The sequence below is a fragment of the Crotalus tigris genome, unplaced genomic scaffold (assembly GCF_016545835.1).
Source record: "Crotalus tigris isolate CLP2741 ecotype Arizona unplaced genomic scaffold, ASM1654583v1 scf7180000024062.70398, whole genome shotgun sequence".
In the NCBI taxonomy this organism is placed as follows: domain Eukaryota; kingdom Metazoa; phylum Chordata; class Lepidosauria; order Squamata; family Viperidae; genus Crotalus; species Crotalus tigris.
The window spans coordinates 53,084-70,398 of NW_024100364.1; the positions used below are offsets into that span (position 1 = coordinate 53,084).

Consider the following 17,315-nt stretch of genomic DNA (forward strand, 5'->3'; position numbering starts at 1 on the left):
GCATCTGAAATCTAGCATTAGAGATCCAGAGAATCCAGGTTTTTGTGTCCATGTCAATTGGAGTCAAAGGGAAATACACATAAGGATTAGATGTTATTCAGTTTAAAAAGATGTTATGAAAATGTGGCTAAAGAAACAAAAAGATTAAATGTTGTACAGTCCCTAACCAAGTACCCCATAATAGTCCTCGTTTTATAGCCTTTCCTTTTGGGACCGTTCCAAGTTCCAATGGCACTGAAAAGTGTGATGTATCACGGGTCCTCACACATATGACTGTAGCAGCAACCCCAGGGTCACACGCTCATGACTTGGGTGCAGGGACATCGGCTTGGAGTTACGACAAGTGACAGCAATGGGCAAAACTGCACTTGCTTAATGACTGCCTGATTCACTAAACAACTACCGTGATTCGTTTAACGATCATGTCAAAAACACCGTAAATCTGAGGACAACTCGCTTAAGGACCACCTAGCTTAGCAATGGCAATACTGGTTCCAATTCTGGCTGTAAGTTGAGGACTGCCTTAAGGATGTAGCAGTGGACTGATCTGGAAAAGCTTAAGCAGACTTGGATTAAAGCAGGGATGGGAGACCACTAGGAAATGCCGGGGTTAGTTTGCGAAGGGAGTTGGAAGTTAACGCCTTTTCTTTCTCTTTTCCCCTTTTCCCTCCCTTTTTTCCTCCCCAATTCTTCCTACTCTTGTCTTGTGTCTTTTTGCATTTTATGCCTTAAAGTAATAAAAAATAAAACAAGAGAGAGAGAGAGAGAAAGTGGCCAAGCTGTATCCCTCACAGGAAAACCGCCTGGGTGCAGCCGCCCAATTCAGGGGGCTCATCTCCCCCCATGGAGGGCGGCCCTACTTGAATTCCTCTGGGATCTGCAGAGTGACCGCCAATGTCTGAGACACTCTGTTACTTACAGCGACTGCACTACTGCAAGGGATCCACCTAGGGAACCCGAGGGATGCAGGGAGTCCTTGACTTATGGCCATGATACAAGCCCGCCGTTCCTCGGCGAATCAAGCAGGTCCTTCTGTGAGTCAGAGCTACCGTTGTTAAGGAAATCGCTGCAGTTGCGAAATGAATCCCGAGTTTGGGGTTCGTTTCATTAAGGGAATCCGGCTTTTCCCATTGACTTAGTTTGTTGGAAGCCGGTTGGGAAAGTTTCAGATTGAGATCACATGAGCCAAAGACTGCAACCGTGACAAATACAAGCTGGCTGCCAAGTGCCCACCTTTTGATCATGTGACTGGGAATTTTGCAATGGTTGTAACTGTGAGGACTGGTCATAAATCCCTTTTTTCAGTGCCACTAGCATTTTCAACGGCCGACAGAGGTCTCATTTTACGTTGCTGACTCTCTGCAGCTCCATCAGCACTTCTGTCCTCCCTCCGTGGTGTCGCTGCAGAATAGCTGAGCTTTCTGTGCTCCGTCCCAGAGCAGACCTGGAGCCACATTCCCTGTTCTTTCTTTTGGATGTGGGACTCCGTTTGCTCTTGCTGGTGGGTTTTAATTCCTGGGAGCCCCTTGCCAGCTTTCTGGAAATCCAGAATTGTGCTGAGACAACAGACAAATGGTGTGAAAACAGCTCCGGTAAGGAGGTTGTCACTTTGGGGAATCCAAGCTCCCTGTGGATGGTGGGAGGGAGGCAGGGAGGGGGAGGTGGGCAAGATTGGGGGACTCTATGACTCCCAGGGGCTTCCTTGGCACAAGAGCGCTAAGGAAGAGTCGGCCAAGTCTGTGCTCCTTCGTCAAAAAGCTTCCTCATGCAACAGACTTTGCGAGGGGCCTGGAGCCTCTCTGGGAACTGAAGCTGGTCTGGCTTTCTTGGTAATGATGACGACGACGATGATGATCCTTTTGTAAAATTGTCCCTTTTTGTGACTCCTTTCCTGCCTTCTATGGGCAGATGGAACCGGCACGTCGGTCAGAGACCGGTGAGCCATTGGCCCTGCGCCCAGCTGGCTGGACCATGAGCTGAGAAGCTGGCCAGATCAGAAGGGCAGGACCTCCCCATCGCCCACACTCCATGGACTGCTCTATTCCTTTCTTTGGGGCAGTGATTGTTAGCTGACTATTTCAAGATGGATGTTAAGAAATCTTGAGCCACGTCTTCATTTTTGACATTTTGTGGAAGGTTGAAGGTTTCTTGGGAGTGGCTACCTGCTTGTCCAGAGTAGCAAATGCAGGAGAAGGCCCACAAGTGGGAGGCCGCAAATCAGGATGACTCATTGCACCGGATTCTTCTTCTTTCCTGGGAATTGAGGAAAGAGATAGGAAGTGGGAGAAGGACAGAGGGGAAAGAGCTTCTGGGTGCAAACACAGTGTTGATCTTCAGGAGGGGGTCTGGTGTCTTGAATCTGTCCTGGGGATGGCTTTCTTCAGCTTGGCAATTTCAGACAGGTTCAATTACAACTCCCAGGATTCTCAGCAGAGCTTTGATTACATCATCGGGGATGCTTCTGACCTATGGGCATCTCATCCACGGGAGTTCTTGGAACTGCAATCAACACAGCTGCGGGATGATGGAACGGAGAAGAGGGCTCCCGTGGGATTTGCGGACTGGATTCAGGCCTTCCTACTTGAAAGGAGCCTCCAAATGAAGAGATGAAGGACAGGAACGTGACCTTTAGGACATAATAGGATTAACCCACCACCTTTAAAAAACCCCAAAAGGGCACACTCAAGCCAGGTGTAAGTACATTGCACAGGGACAGGAAGAACCTCAAATACAAAGCCCAAAGAAGGTATAAAAGCCCACCATTCCCAGCTCCATTTTGTCAGCCACCCAGAAACATGCTGTGTCACTGAAGTTTCGGGTAAGTAAATAAACAAGAATCTTCTTTCCAAACAGCCTCCATTTTATTTATTCCCAGCTTGGACTGGACCTTATGATTTTTCTTTCAACAGGACAAACTTGATTCAGCAGATACATATCTTCCTAGCTGCTTCTTTGATGTTCTGAAAACCAAAATGGCATTTTCTCAGTGTACCTCGAAATCCTGCAAAATGATGGCCTAAGCCAGGGGTCTGCAACCTTAAACACTCAAAGAGCCACTTGGACTCGTTTCCCAGAGGAAAAAAAAACACTGGGAGCAGCAAAACTTGCAAGCGCAGGTGCACAGGCATGAGGGGCGGAGCTTGTTTGAAGGGTTTAATTAAAAATAAAATAGAGGCTGCTGTGCATGAGTTCTCTCTCTCTTTCTCTGTTTCCTCTCTCTCTCTTTCTCTTTCTCTCTTTCTCTCTCTCTCTCTCTTTCCTCTCCCTCTCCCTCTTTCCTCTCGCTCTCTCTTTCTCTCTCTCCCTCTCTTTCTCCCTCTCTCCTCTCCCCCTTTCTTTCTTTCTCTCTCTCTCCCTCCCTCTCTCCCTCTCTTTTCTCTCTCTTTCTCTCCCTCTCTCCCCCCCTCTCTCTTTTTCTCTCTCTCACTACACTACATCCACATGGAGAGAAGTAAGCAGTGGGGTACCACAATGTTCCGTCTTAGGCTCAGGACTCTTCAATATCTTCATCAATGACTTAGATGAGAGAACAGTCAAGTGACTCGTCTGTCTTTTTAGCTACACTTCGAGGTAGATGGACTCGCATGGAAGGATGCTCATTTTCATTGCCCTTCCTTCCCCTACTCCCACAAAACACACCCAGGCCCCACAGCTTCCAAAAATAAGCCATAAATACAAGATGTTTTATATAAATGAAATCAATAAAATATGAATAAAAAATGAAAAAAAAATTCTGCATTTGAAAACTTGCATTCTTTAATGACCATTAATGGCATTACAGGAAGTGCTGGGGTGTCAGAAAAATCAGGATGGCAGCCGCTGGCAGCCGCACAATCAGGTTTCACTACATATCCAGGAGAGGATGGGGGACGGTGGCAGATAGAAAGGGGGTGGGGGACTTGATACCTAGTTTGCCGGGCGAGTCTGGCCACGGCTGGAACCGGAACCGAGCACCCGAATGGGCCAAGCAGTCGGGAGCCCACAGCCGGCAGGAGAGGAGAAGAGAGGAGAGGAGCCAGGAGCTGGGCCGGGAGCCGAGGGGTCCCCAGGAGAGGCCTCGGGGGAGCAGAGAGCGCCGAGGCAGCAAGGCGGAGGGAGCGGGTGGCGGAACTGGGGGACGGGGCTGGGTAGAGGGTCTCGGGGGCAGGCAGAAGCTCCTGCTGCTCCAGAGCCTCTCGGGGGGAGCAAGAGAAGGACGACCTAACATCCAGCTGTAAGTACTCTATTGCTCGCCTGCATTATATATGCCAACGTTAAAAAAACATTCTGCTACAACACACCTCCAGTAACTCAAAAAGCCCTAATACCCCACTTTTCTCCTGCACCCTATATGTTCACAATTTGAGAAATACATTTATTTAGAACAAACCTCGAGATACTAAAAATGCCCTAATATATTCCTACACTCTATTTTCAATGCATATGTCCACTTTAAAAAAAAGACTAAAACAAATCTTCAATAACTATACTACTTTTGTAATGCATTATATATCTCTACTGCATATATAATATCTAAAGTATGAAATGAAAAAAAAATCCTAAACCCCCCTATATATGCCGATATTTCTCTCCTTTATTATATGTCTCCACTTTTTAAAAAGCTTGTTTGGTTAAAACATAGCTCAAGTGCCTTAACAAGCCCTAATAGATAGCTAAACTCTACACCTGTAACGTATTATATATGTCCATTTTGATTAAAAGAAAACCCTGGAAAATGAAACGATGAAGGACCGAGCAAAAACAATAAGACACAGAAAAATTAAAGATATCATGAGATACCAGCATGGTTGCTCAAAGAGCCCTCCGAGAAGTACAATATGGTCAGGTAGAAAAAAAATGGAAAGAGGGGCACATAAGTAAAGCAGAATACCAGCGAGTAGACTGAATTTGCAAGGACCGACTCGGAATAGCAAAGGCCTGGAATGGGCAAAGACTGGCAACAAAGGCCAAAAATAATAAAGGAAAATTTTACGTAAGGAACAAGAAGAAAGTCAAGAAAGTCAATAGGTCCACTAATGGGAGCAGAAGGCAGGAAGGAGACAGGCAGCAGGGTGAATTCAGAAATGCTTAACTCCTTTCCATCTCTTTTTCAGCAAAAGAAAAAAAAACAGCCTATCAACAGCAACACCGAGGGAGATAGAATCTATGTACAATTCCAAATAGGCACGAAATTAGTCAAAGAGGACCAATCCACTCTGGATGGGTAGAAATCACGCCGACCAGATGGTTTGCCTCCCAGGCATCCAAAGGAGCTGGCAGACCTAATTTTGGGGTCACCAAATATAATTTCTGAATGCTCCTGCAGCCCAGGGGAGCTCTCAGAGAACTGTAAAAAGAGCTTGACATCAATTCCTGGGAAAATCCTGGAATAGAGAATCAAGTGGTGGATCCTCAGGGGGCTGACCAGCCGCACCCAGTGTTTATTCCTTAATGGAGCTACCGCTACATCTACAAGAAGGGAAGCATTCTGTGGGGTACCTCAGGGATCTGCCTTCGGCCTAGATCTCTTCCACATCTTCATCAATGATCTAGATGAGGGGATAGAAGGAGAACTCACCAAATGTGCAGAGGACATCAAGATTGTTGGAAGATAGGCTCAACATCTAAGAGGATCTTGACAGACCTGAACAGGATGCAGTTCATTGGTGAGAAAAGTACAGTTCTTCCTTAGGCAGGAAAATCAATTGCACAGGCACAGAATGGGCGGTACCTGGCTCAGCAGGGATAACTGTGAGACGGATCTAGAGGAAAACCACTTAAGGATCAGCCAGATGTGTGCTGCAGCTGTCAACACAGGCCAATGCAGTCTTAGGCAGCAATAAAAGAGGGGCAGTTTCAAGATCGCCAGAAGTGCTGGTACTGCTTTATATCGCACTGGTGAGACCACCTTGGAATATTGTATCCAATTCTGGTCAGCCCGATAGAAAACATTGTTGAGACTGCAGAAAGTTTGAAGAGAAGAGCAACAAAGATTATTTAAGAGCTGGAGGCTAAATCGTTTCATGAACGGTTCAGGGAGTTCGCTATGTGTAACTTATCGAAGATGATAAGGATCGGGCAGACACAACAGCAGTCTTCCACACTGTTAGGGTCTGTCTCAAAGGACAGGGAGTGACTTAAGAACTGCAGAGCAGGAAAAAAGACAAGGGTGGACGTTGAAAGGGAGACCCAACCAAGAAGTCAGGAGAAATTTTCAGACAGTAAGAAGTTGTGAGTGCTCCATCACTGGAAGTTTTCAAAAATGGAGAAGCAAACCATTTGACTGGGATGGCAGAAAGTTCCTGCCTTGAGCAGACGGTTGGAGTAGAAGACCTCCAAAGTCCCTTCCAGCCCTATGAATCAATCTCTTATGTTCTACCACCCCTAAGACTACTTGACCACCCACAAGCCACTGACCACCCCCGGCTTCTCCCTTCTGTTGCCACTCTCTTGCAGGCTCTGGAGCAGCAGGAATGTCTGCCTGCCCCCGAGACCCTCAGCCCAGCCCTGTCTTCCAGCTCTGCCACCAGCTCCGTCAGCCTTGCGGCCTCCGGGGGTCTCTGCTGCCTCGTGGCGTCTCCTGCGGACCCCTCGGCTCCCAGTTCGGCTTCTAGCTGTTCTCCTCTCTGCTCCTCTCCTGTGGGCTGCTGGGATGCCAGCTGCTCGGCTCATTCAGCCACTCGGTTCTGGGTTCCAGATCCTGTTCTGGCCAGACTTTCTGCTCTGCCCACCGCAGAGCCCTCACCCTGTCCCTGGTGGCCCTCATCCTCAGCTGGAACTCTGAGGCTTGGAGAGGAGCCTGTGGACTCACCCTACCAAGTTCACCTCCAGGCTCCTTTTTGGCTCGGAGCCCTGGGATTCCCCAGCCCTCTCAGGCCCTGATGCTCGGTGGCTGTGAGGTGTTCAGCTCAGCTGACAGCCCTGCAGTGATTGGGAGGGCGAGGGTGAAGGTGTTGCTTCAGCTGGTAGGGGGGGGGGCTCGCCTGGCTCCCCGGCACACTAAGTGGCAAGTCAGGGGAAGGGAGGGGAAGGGAGTGAAAGGGTAAAAGGCTAGCGTTCCTCCATTCCAGCTATGGGGAGAGAGGGTCAGCGAGTTGTCCCATGTGCTGGTCGCTTAGGAGCGCCAAAACCATTTCTGAAGAAGGCCACTTGGCTGGGGACCTCCCTGTGGAGATCTTCACTGTCTTTCTCGAAACACCTGGTCTGCAGCTCTAATTCTTGCATTGTCATTTTGACATGGTTCAGTCCTTCTCCGTTGTCCTCCTCGGCTTTCCACAGGTCTCCAACTGTGGCCTGGGAAGCATAGCTCTGCGGCGGCTGCTGTTGCTGCTGTAGATTGTTGACTTGCTTCTTTTTTTCCCTCAAATTCTGCTGAAGAGGACTGACTTTCTGCATCAGTTGGCTGGAGTGGCTTTTCTCCACATAGTAACTTTGGCCCGTCTCAACCTGTTCATGCTGCAGACTTTAGAGGTGCTTCTTCAGTTCTTAAGAAGGTTCCAGACTTCTTCGAGACCTCTTCTCAAAGGTTCTAAGGCAGCCTTCTCATATTTGAGAAAGGCCGCTTGGCTGCTGACCTGCAGCGTTCTTTGTGCAGTTCTTCAGTGTGTTTCACCAAATATTTGATCTTTAGCCCTCGCTGAGGGATCATGGTGGTGGCACGCTCCAACCTTTCTCTTTTGTCCAGCAGTTTTCTGCCACTTTTTTGTTGTGCTCTTTAGTTGATCGACCGTCTTCTTGAGGCAAGTGTGCTGCTCTTTCATCCATTGTTTGTCTCTTGAATTCCTGGGTCTGAAGGTCAAAGGCATCTCTTGACTGCTTAACCATCACTGGCCACAGAGAGATAGCCCAGGGATATTCACTTTAGGGCCGTTTCTTCCCTGTTGCTGACCTGTCTGAAGAAATGGAGAGACACAGTCACATCCTCCCTCCGTTCAGGGGCCATTTTGCTAACTGGCCTTAAAGTGGCCCTTTTTGGGAAACATGGACATAATGCATCGATCATGACCTCCCTTCTAACTGTCCCAAGTTCCCATTTGATTCTGACTTCTTTTCAAGACAAATCACCTCTCAAAAGAGTGCAAAGGAGTCGGCATCAGCAATCGATCAGTTTGGCCATCTCTGGCCCTACTAGGTTGCTTCTGGTGACCGTAAGAAGCGAATTAGGAAAGAAGCCTCCGCTCCAAGTACTGACCAGGGCCATCCAAGGCACAACAGTCTGCTGGGTGACCTTGAGCCAGTCTCCCTCTCTCAGTCTTAGCCTACCTCACAAGCTTGTTGTTGTAGGGACGAAGGAGTCTTCGGTATGTTCACTGCCTTGAGCTATTTAGGGAAACAATAAAGGTCAGTAATAAATCTCAGTAAAAAAAATTATAAATAAATAAGTAAATCTATCACCAGGCCGAATCTGTAGGTGAAATAACCATATCTAGCCAAAGGAGTCCCTTTTTAGCTTAATTTCCCCAAATCTTTGAGCCCGGTCAGTTTCCAGCTTGGTGGTCTCAATGCCTATCTTGAACTGGGACATCTTGAAGCCCGTTTTTTCTCTAGATAACATTGCTGCCCCCTCCCCCCAGCCAGCCAGTCCCAGCCCCTTTCTGGAGACATGTACCTTTGAGATGGTGGATTGGCAGTTTGTCCACAGGAACGGAGGCTGCTAACACGGCAGGTATCAGCACCACTGTGATCCGGGATTGAGCCCCACATTTCTAGTCTTGCCCCCTAATTCTGCCTTAATGGGAACTGTCTCTTTCTTCTGACACATCCAAACGAGGGAGATACTCGCTGTGCCTACACTTCCAATGGTACTGAAAAGTGTGATGTATCACGGGTCCTCGCACATATGACTGTAGCAGCATCTCCAGGGTTGCACGCTCAAGACTTGGGTGCAGGGCGATCGGCTTGGAGTTACGGCAAGTGACAGCAATGGGCAAAACGGCACTTGCTTAATGACCATTAATGGCAGCAGGGACTCGCCCAGGAAGTGCTGGGGTGTCAGCAAAATCAGGATGGCAGCCGCACAATCAGGTTTCACTACATATCCAGGAGAGGATGGGGGACTGGGGCAGAGCGGGAGGGGGTGGGGGACTTGCTACCTAGTGTGCCAGGCTAGTCTGGCCACCGCTGGACCTTGGAACTGGAACCGAGCAGCCGCATGGGCCGAGCAGTCGGGAGCCCACAGCCGGCAGGAGAGGAGAAGAGAGGAGAGGAGCCAGGAGCTGGGCCGGGAGCCGAGGGGTCCCCAGGAGAGGCCTCGGGGGAGCAGAGAGCGCCGAGGCAGCAAGGCGGAGGGAGCGGGTGGCGGAACTGGGGGACGGGGCTGGGTAGAGGGTCTCGGGGGCAGGCAGAAGCTCCTGCTGCTCCAGAGCCTCTCGGGGGGAGCAAGAGAAGGACGACCTAACATCCAGCTGTAAGTACTCTATTGCTCGCCTGCATTATATATGCCAACGTTAAAAAAACATTCTGTTACAACACACCTCCAGTAACTCAAAAAGCCCTAATACCCCACTTTTCTCCTGCACCCTATATGTTCACAGTTTGAGAAATACATTTATTTAGAACAAACCTTGAGATACTAAAAATGCCCTAATATATTCCTACACTGTATTTTCAATGCATATGTCCACTTTAAAAAAAAGACTAAAACAAATCTTCAATAACTATACTATGTTTGTAATGCATTATATATGTCTACTGCATGTATCATATCTAAAGTATGAAATGAAAAAACAATCCTAAACCCCCCTATATATGCCGATATTTCTCTCCTTAATTATATGTCTCCACTTTTTAAAAAGCTTGTTTGGTTAAAACATAGCTCAAGTGACTTAACAAGCCCTAATAGATAGCTAAACTCTACACCTGTAATGTATTATATATGTCCATTTTGAGTAAAAAAAAACCGGGAAAATGAAACGATGAAAGACCGAGCAAAAACAATACGACACGGAAAAATTAAAGATATCATGCAATACCAGCATGGTTGCTCAAAGAGCCCTCTGAGAAGAAGAGGGACAATTAGGCCATGTAGAAAAAAAATGGAAAGAGGGGCACATAAGTAAAGCAGAATACCAGCGAGTAGACTGAATCTGCAAGGACGGACTCGGAATAGCAAAGGCCTGGAATGGGCAAAGACTGGCAACAAAGGCCAAAAATAATAAAGGAAAATTTTATGTAAGGAACAAGAAGAAAGTCAAGAAAGTCAATAGGTCCACTGATGGGAGCAGAAGGCAGGAAGGAGACAGGCAGCAGGGTGAATTCAGAAATGCTTAACTCCTTTCCATCTCTTTTTCAGCAAAAGAAAAAAAATCAGCCTATCAACAGCAACATCGAGAGAGATAGAATCTATATACGATTCCAAATAGGCACGAAATTAGTCAAAGAGGACCAATCCACTCTGGATGGGTAGAAATGACACCAACCCTCCCAGGCTTCCAAAGGAGCTGGCAGACCTAATTTTGGTGTCACCAAACGTCATTTCTGAATGCTCCTGCAGCCCAGGGGAGCTCTCAGAGAACTGGAAAAAGAGCTTGACATCAATTCCTGGGAAAATCCTGGAATAGAGAATCAAGTGGTGGGTCCTCAGGGGGCTGACCAGCCGCACCCAGCATTTATTCCTTAATGGAGCTACCGGTACATCTACAAGAAGGGAAGCATTCAGTGGGGTACCTCAGGGATCTGCCTTCGGCCTAGGACTCTTCCACATCTTCATCAATGATCTAGATGAGGGGATAGAAGGGGAACTCATCAAATGTGCAGAGGACATCAAGATTGTTGGAAGATAGGCTCAATATCCAGGAGGATCTTGACAGACTTGAACATTGGGCCCATCTAACAAGATGCAGTTCATTGGTGAGAAAAGTACAGTTCTTCCTTAGGCAGGAAAATCAATTGCACAGGCACAGAATGGCTCAGCAGGGATAATTGTGAGACGGATCTAGAGGAAAACCACTGAAGGATCAGCCAGATGTGTGCTGCAGGTGTCAACATAGGCCAATGCAGTCTTAGGCAGCAATAAAAGAGGGGCAGTTTCAAGATGGCCAGAAGTGCTGCTACCGCTTTATATCGCACTGGTGAGACCACCTTGGAATACTGTATCCAACTCTGGTCAGCCCGATAGAAAACATTGTTGAGACTGCAGAAAGTGTGAAGAGAAGAGCAACAAAGATGATTTAAGAGCTGGAGGCTAAATCATTTCATGAACGGTTCAGGGAGTTCGCTATGTGTAACCTATCGAAGAGGATAAGGATCGGGCAGACACAACAGCAGTCTTCCAGACTGTTAGGGTCTGTCTCAAAGGACAGGGAGTGACTTAAGAACTGCAGAGCAGGAAAAAAGCCAAGGGTGGACGTTGAAAGGGAGACCCAACCAAGAAGTCAGGAGAAATTTTGAGACAGTAAGAAGTTGTGAGTGCTCCATCACTGGAAGTTTTCAAAAATGGACAAGCAAACCATTTGACTGGGATGGCAGAAAGTTCCTGCCTTGAGCAGACGGTTAGAGTAGAAGATCTCCAAAGTCCCTTCCAGCCCTATGAATCAATCTCTTATGTTCTACCACCCCTAAGACTACTTGACCACCCACAGGCCACTGACCACCCCCGGCTTCTCCCTTCTGTTGCCACTCTCTTGCAGGCTCTGGAGCAGCAGGAATGTCTGCCTGCCCCCGAGACCCTCAGCCCAGCCCTGTCTTCCAGCTCTGCCACCAGCTCCGTCAGCCTTGCGGCCTCCGGGGGTCTCTGCTGCCTCGTGGCGTCTCCTGCGGACCCCTCGGCTCCCAGTTCGGCTTCTAGCTGTTCTCCTCTCTGCTCCTCTCCTGTGGGCTGCTGGGATGCCAGCTGCTCGGCTCATTCAGCCACTCGGTTGTGGGTTCCAGATCCTGTTCTGGCCAGACTTTCTGCTCTGCCCACCGCAGAGCCCTCACCCTGTCCCTGGTGGCCCTCATCCTCAGCTGGAACTCTGAGGCTTGGAGAGGAGCCTGTGGACTCACCCTACCAAGTTCACCTCCAGGCTCCTTTTTGGCTCGGAGCCCTGGGATTCCCCAGCCCTCTGAGGCCCTGATGCTCGGTGGCTGTGAGGTGTTCAGCTCAGCTGACAGCCCTGCAGTGATTGGGAGGGCGAGGGTGAAGGTGTTGCTTCAGCTGGTAAAGGGGGGGGGCTCGCCTGGCTCCCCGGCACACTAAGTGGCAAGTCAGGGGAAGGGAGGGGAAGGGGGTGAAAGGGTAAAAGGCCACCGTAACTCCATTCCAGCTATGGGGAGAGAGGGTCAGCGAGTTGTCCCATGTGCTGGTCGCTTAGGAGCACCAAAACCATTTCTGAAGAAGGCCACTTGGCTGGGGACCTCCCTGTGGAGATCTTCACTGTCTTTCTCGAAACACCTGGTCTGCAGCTGTAATTCTTGCATCGTCATTTTGACATGGTTCAGTCCTTCTCCGTTGTCCTCCTCGGCTTTCCACAGGTCTCCAACAGTGGCCTGGGAAGCATAGCTCTGCGGCGGCTGCTGTTGCTGCTGTAGATTGTTGACTTGCTTCTTTTTTCCCCTCAAATTCTGCTGAAGAGGACTGACTTTCTGCATCAGTTGGCTGGAGTGGCTTTTCTCCACATAGTAACTTTGGCCCGTCTCAACCTGTTCATGCTGCAGACTATAGAGGTGCTTCTTAAGTTCTTAAGAAGATTCCAGACTTCTTCGAGACCTCTTCTCAAAGGTTCTAAGGCAGCCTTCTCATATTTGAGAAAGGCCGCTTGGCTGCTGACCTGCAGCGTTCTTTGTGCAGTTCTTCAGTGTGTTTCACCAAATATTTGATCTTTAGCCCTCGCTGAGGGATCATGGTGGTGGCACGCTCCAACCTTTCTCTTTTGTCCAGCAGTTTTCTGCCACTTTTTTGTTGTGCTCTTTAGTTGATGGACCATCTTCTTGAGGCAAGTGTGCTGCTCTTTCATCCATTGTTTGTCTCTTGAATTCCTGGGTCTGAAGGTCAAAGGCATCTCTTGACTGCTTAACCATCACTGGCCACAGAGAGATAGCCCAGGGATATTCACTTTAGGGCCGTTTCTTCCCTGTTGCTGACCTGTCTGAAGAAATGGAGAGACACAGTCACATCCTCCCTCCGTTCAGGGGCCATTTTGCTAACTGGCCTTAAAGTGGCCCATTTTGGGAAACACGGACATAATGCATCGATCATGACCTCCCTTCTAACTGTCCCAAGTTCCCATTTGATTCTGACTCCTTTTCAAGACAAATCACCTCTCAAAAGAGTGCAAAGGAGTCGGCATCAGCACTCGATCAGTTTGGCCATCTCTGGCCCTACTAGGTTGCTTCTGGTGACCGTAAGAAGCGAATTAGGAAAGAAGCCTCCGCTCCAAGTACTGACCAGGGCCATCCAAGGCACGACAGTCTGCTGGGTGACCTTGAGCCAGTCTCCCTCTCTCAGTCTTAGCCTACCTCACAAGCTTGTTGTTGTAGGGACGAAGGAGTCTTCGGTATGTTCACTGCCTTGAGCTATTTAGGGAAACAATAAAGGTCAGTAATAAATCTCAGTAATAAAAATAATAAATAAATAAGTAAATCTATCACCAGGCCGAGTCTGTAGGTGAAATAACCATATCTAGCCAAAGGAGTCCCTTTTTAGCTTAATTTCCCCAAATCTTTGAGCCCGGTCAGTTTCCAGCTTGGTGGTCTCAATGCCTATCTTGAACTGGGACATCTTGAAGCCCATTTTTTCTCTAGATAGCCAGACAGCCAGTCCCAGCCCCTTTCTGGAGACATGTACCTTTGAGATGGTGGATTGGCAGTTTGTCCACAGGAACGGAGGCTGCTAACACGGCAGGTATCAGCACCGCTGTGATCCGGGATTGAGCCCCACATTTCTAGTCTCGCCCCCTAATTCTGCCTTAATGGGAACTGTCTCTTTCTTCTGACACATCCAAACGAGGGAGATCCTCGCTGTGCCTACACTTCCAATGGCACTGAAAAGTGTGATGTATCACGGGTCCTCGCACATATGACTGTAGCAGCATCTCCAGGGTTGCACGCTCATGACTTGGGTGCAGGGCGATCCGCTTGGAGTTACGGCAAGTGACAGCAATGGGCAAAACTGCACTTGCTTAATGACCATTAATGGCAGCAGGGACTCGCCCAGGAAGTGCTGGGGTGGCAGAAAAATCAGGATGGCAGCCGCACAATCAGGTTTCACTACATATCCAGGAGAGGATGGGGGACGGGGGCAGAGAGGGAGGGGGTGGGAGACTTGCTACCTAGTGTGCCAGGCTAGTCTGGCCACCGCTGGACCTGGGAACCGGAACCGAGCAGCCGCATGGGCCGAGCAGTCGGGAGCCCACAGCCCGCAGGAGAGGAGAAGAGAGGAGAGGAGCCAGGAGCTGGGCTGGGAGCCGAGGGGTCCCCAGGAGAGGCCTCGGGGGAGCAGAGAGCGCCGAGGCAGCAAGGCGGAGGGAGCGGGTGGCGGAACTGGGGGACGGGGCTGGGTAGAGGGTCTCGGGGGCAGGCAGAAGCTCCTGCTGCTCCAGAGCCTCTCGGGGGGAGCAAGAGAAGGACGACCTAACATCCAGCTGTAAGTACTCTATTGCTCGCCTGCATTATATATGCCAACGTTAAAAAAACATTCTGTTACAACACACCTCCAGTAACTCAAAAAGCCCTAATACCCCACTTTTCTCCTGCAACCTATATGTTCACAGTTTGAGAAATACATTTATTTAGAACAAACCTTGAGATACTAAAAATGCCCTAATATATTCCTACACTGTATTTTCAATGCATATGTCCACTTTAAAAAAAAGACTAAAACAAATCTTCAATAACTATACTATGTTTGTAATGCATTATATATGTCTACTGCATGTATCATATCTAAAGTATGAAATGAAAAAACAATCCTAAACCCCCTATATATGCCGATATTTCTCTCCTTAATTATATGTCTCCACTTTTTAAAAAGCTTGTTTGGTTAAAACATAGCTCAAGTGACTTAACAAGCCCTAATAGATAGCTAAACTCTACACCTGTAATGTATTATATATGTCCATTTTGATTAAAAGAAACCTGGGAAAATGAAACGATGAAGGACCGAGCAAAAACAATACGACACGGAAAAATTAAAGATATCATGAGATACCAGCATGGTTGCTCAAAGAGCCCTCTGAGAAGAAGAGGGACAATATGGTCAGGTAGAAAAAAAATGGAAAGAGGGGCACATAAGTAAAGCAGAATACCAGCGAGTAGATTGAATTTGCAAGGACCGACTCGGAATAGCAAAGGCCTGGAATGGGCAAAGACTGGCAACAAAGGCCAAAAATAATAAAGGAAAATTTTATGTAAGGAACAAGAAGAAAGTCAAGAAAGTCAATAGGTCCACTAATGGGAGCAGAAGGCAGGAAGGAGACAGGCAGCAGGGTGAATTCAGAAATGCTTAACTCCTTTCCATCTCTTTTTCAGCAAAAGAAAAAAAAACAGCCTATCAACAGCAACACCGAGGGAGATAGAATCTATGTACAATTCCAAATAGGCACGAAATTAGTCAAAGAGGACCAATCCACTCTGGATGGGTAGAAATCACGCCGACCAGATGGTTTGCCTCCCAGGCTTCCGAAGGAGCTGGCAGACCTAATTTTGGGGTCACCAAACGTCATTTCTGAATGCTCCTGCAGCCCAGGGGAGCTCTCAGAGAACTGGGAAAAGAGCTTGACATCAATTCCTGGGAAAATCCTGGAATAGAGAATCAAGTGGTGGGTCCTCAGGGGGCTGACCAGCCGCACCCAGTGTTTAGTCCTTAATGGAGGTACCGGTACATCTACATGGGGCGAAGCATTCAGTGGGGTAGCTCAGGGATCTGCCTTCGGCCTAGGACTCTTCCACATCTTCATCAATGATCTAGAGGAGGGGATAGAAGGGGAACTCATCAAATGTGCAGAGGACATCAAGATTGTTGGAAGATAGGCTCAATATCCAGGAGGATCTTGACAGACGTGAACATTGGGCCCATCCAACAAGATGCAGTTCATTGGTGAGAAAAGTACAGTTCTTCCTTAGGCAGGAAAATCAATTGCACAGGCACAGAATGGGCGGTACCTGGCTCAGCAGGGATAACTGTGAGACGGATCTAGAGGAAAACCACTTAAGGATCAGCCAGATGTGTGCTGCAGATGTCAACATAGGCCAATGCAGTCTTAGGCAGCAATAAAAGAGGGGCAGTTTCAAGATCGACAGAAGTGCTGGTACCGCATTATATCACACTGGTGGGATAGAAAATGTTGCTGAGACTGCAGAAAGTTTGAAGAGAAGAGCAACAAAGATGATTTAAGAGCTGGAGGCTAAATCGTTTCATGAACGGTTCAGGGAGTTCGCTATGTGTAGCCTATCAAAGAGGATAAGGATCGGGCAGACACAACAGCAGTCTTACACACAGTTAGGGTCTGTCTCAAAGGACATGGAGTGACTTAAGAACTGCAGAGCAGAAAAAAGACAAGGGTGGACGTTGAAAGGGAGACCCAACCAAGAAGTCAGGAGAAATTTTGAGACAGTAAGAAGTTGTGAGTGCTCCATCACTGGAAGTTTTCAAAAATGGAGAAGCAAACCATTTGACTGGGATGGCAGAAAGTTCCTGCCTTGAGCAGACGGTTGGAGTAGAAGACCTCCAAAGTCCCTTCCAGCCCTATGAATCAATCTCTTATGTTCTACCACCCCTAAGACTACTTGACCACCCACAGGCCACTGACCACCCCCGGCTTCTCCCTTCTGTTGCCACTCTCTTGCAGGCTCTGGAGCAGCAGGAATGTCTGCCTGCCCCCGAGACCCTCAGCCCAGCCCTGTCTTCCAGCTCTGCCACCAGCTCCGTCAGCCTTGCGGCCTCAGGGGGTCTCTGCTGCCTCGTGGCGTCTCCTGCGGACCCCTCGGCTCCCAGTTCGGCTTCTAGCTGTTCTCCTCTCTGCTCCTCTCCTGTGGGCTGCTGGGATGCCAGCTGCTCGGCTCATTCAGCCACTCGGTTCTGGGTTCCAGATCCTGTTCTGGCCAGACTTTCTGCTCTGCCCACCGCAGAGCCCTCACCCTCTCCCTGGTGGCCCTCATCCTCAGCTGGAACTCTGAGGCTTGGAGAGGAGCCTGTGGACTCACCCTACCAAGTTCACCTCCAGGCTCCTTTTTGGCTCGGAGCCCTGGGATTCCCCATCCCTCGGAGGCCCTGATGCTCGGTGGCTGTGAGGTGTTCAGCTCAGCTGACAGCCCTGCAGTGATTGGGAGGGCGAGGGTGAAGGTGTTGCTTCAGCTGTTAGGGGGGGGCTCGCCTGGCTCCCCGGCACACTAAGTGGCAAGTCAGGGGAAGGGAGGGGAAG

The 17,315-nt window shown here is 48.9% G+C and overlaps 1 long non-coding RNA gene across 1 annotated transcript; it reads right to left on the bottom strand.

Moving 5' to 3' along the window:
- Positions 1 to 3,734: 3,734 nt before the first annotated feature.
- Positions 3,735 to 12,047, bottom strand: LOC120298538. The gene is made up of 3 exons (XR_005554117.1): positions 8,588 to 12,047; positions 8,242 to 8,298; positions 3,735 to 7,871 (listed from the first exon to the last, which is right to left on the bottom strand). It is a non-coding gene; the product is annotated as an uncharacterized LOC120298538 (long non-coding RNA).
- Positions 12,048 to 17,315: the final 5,268 nt, after the last annotated feature.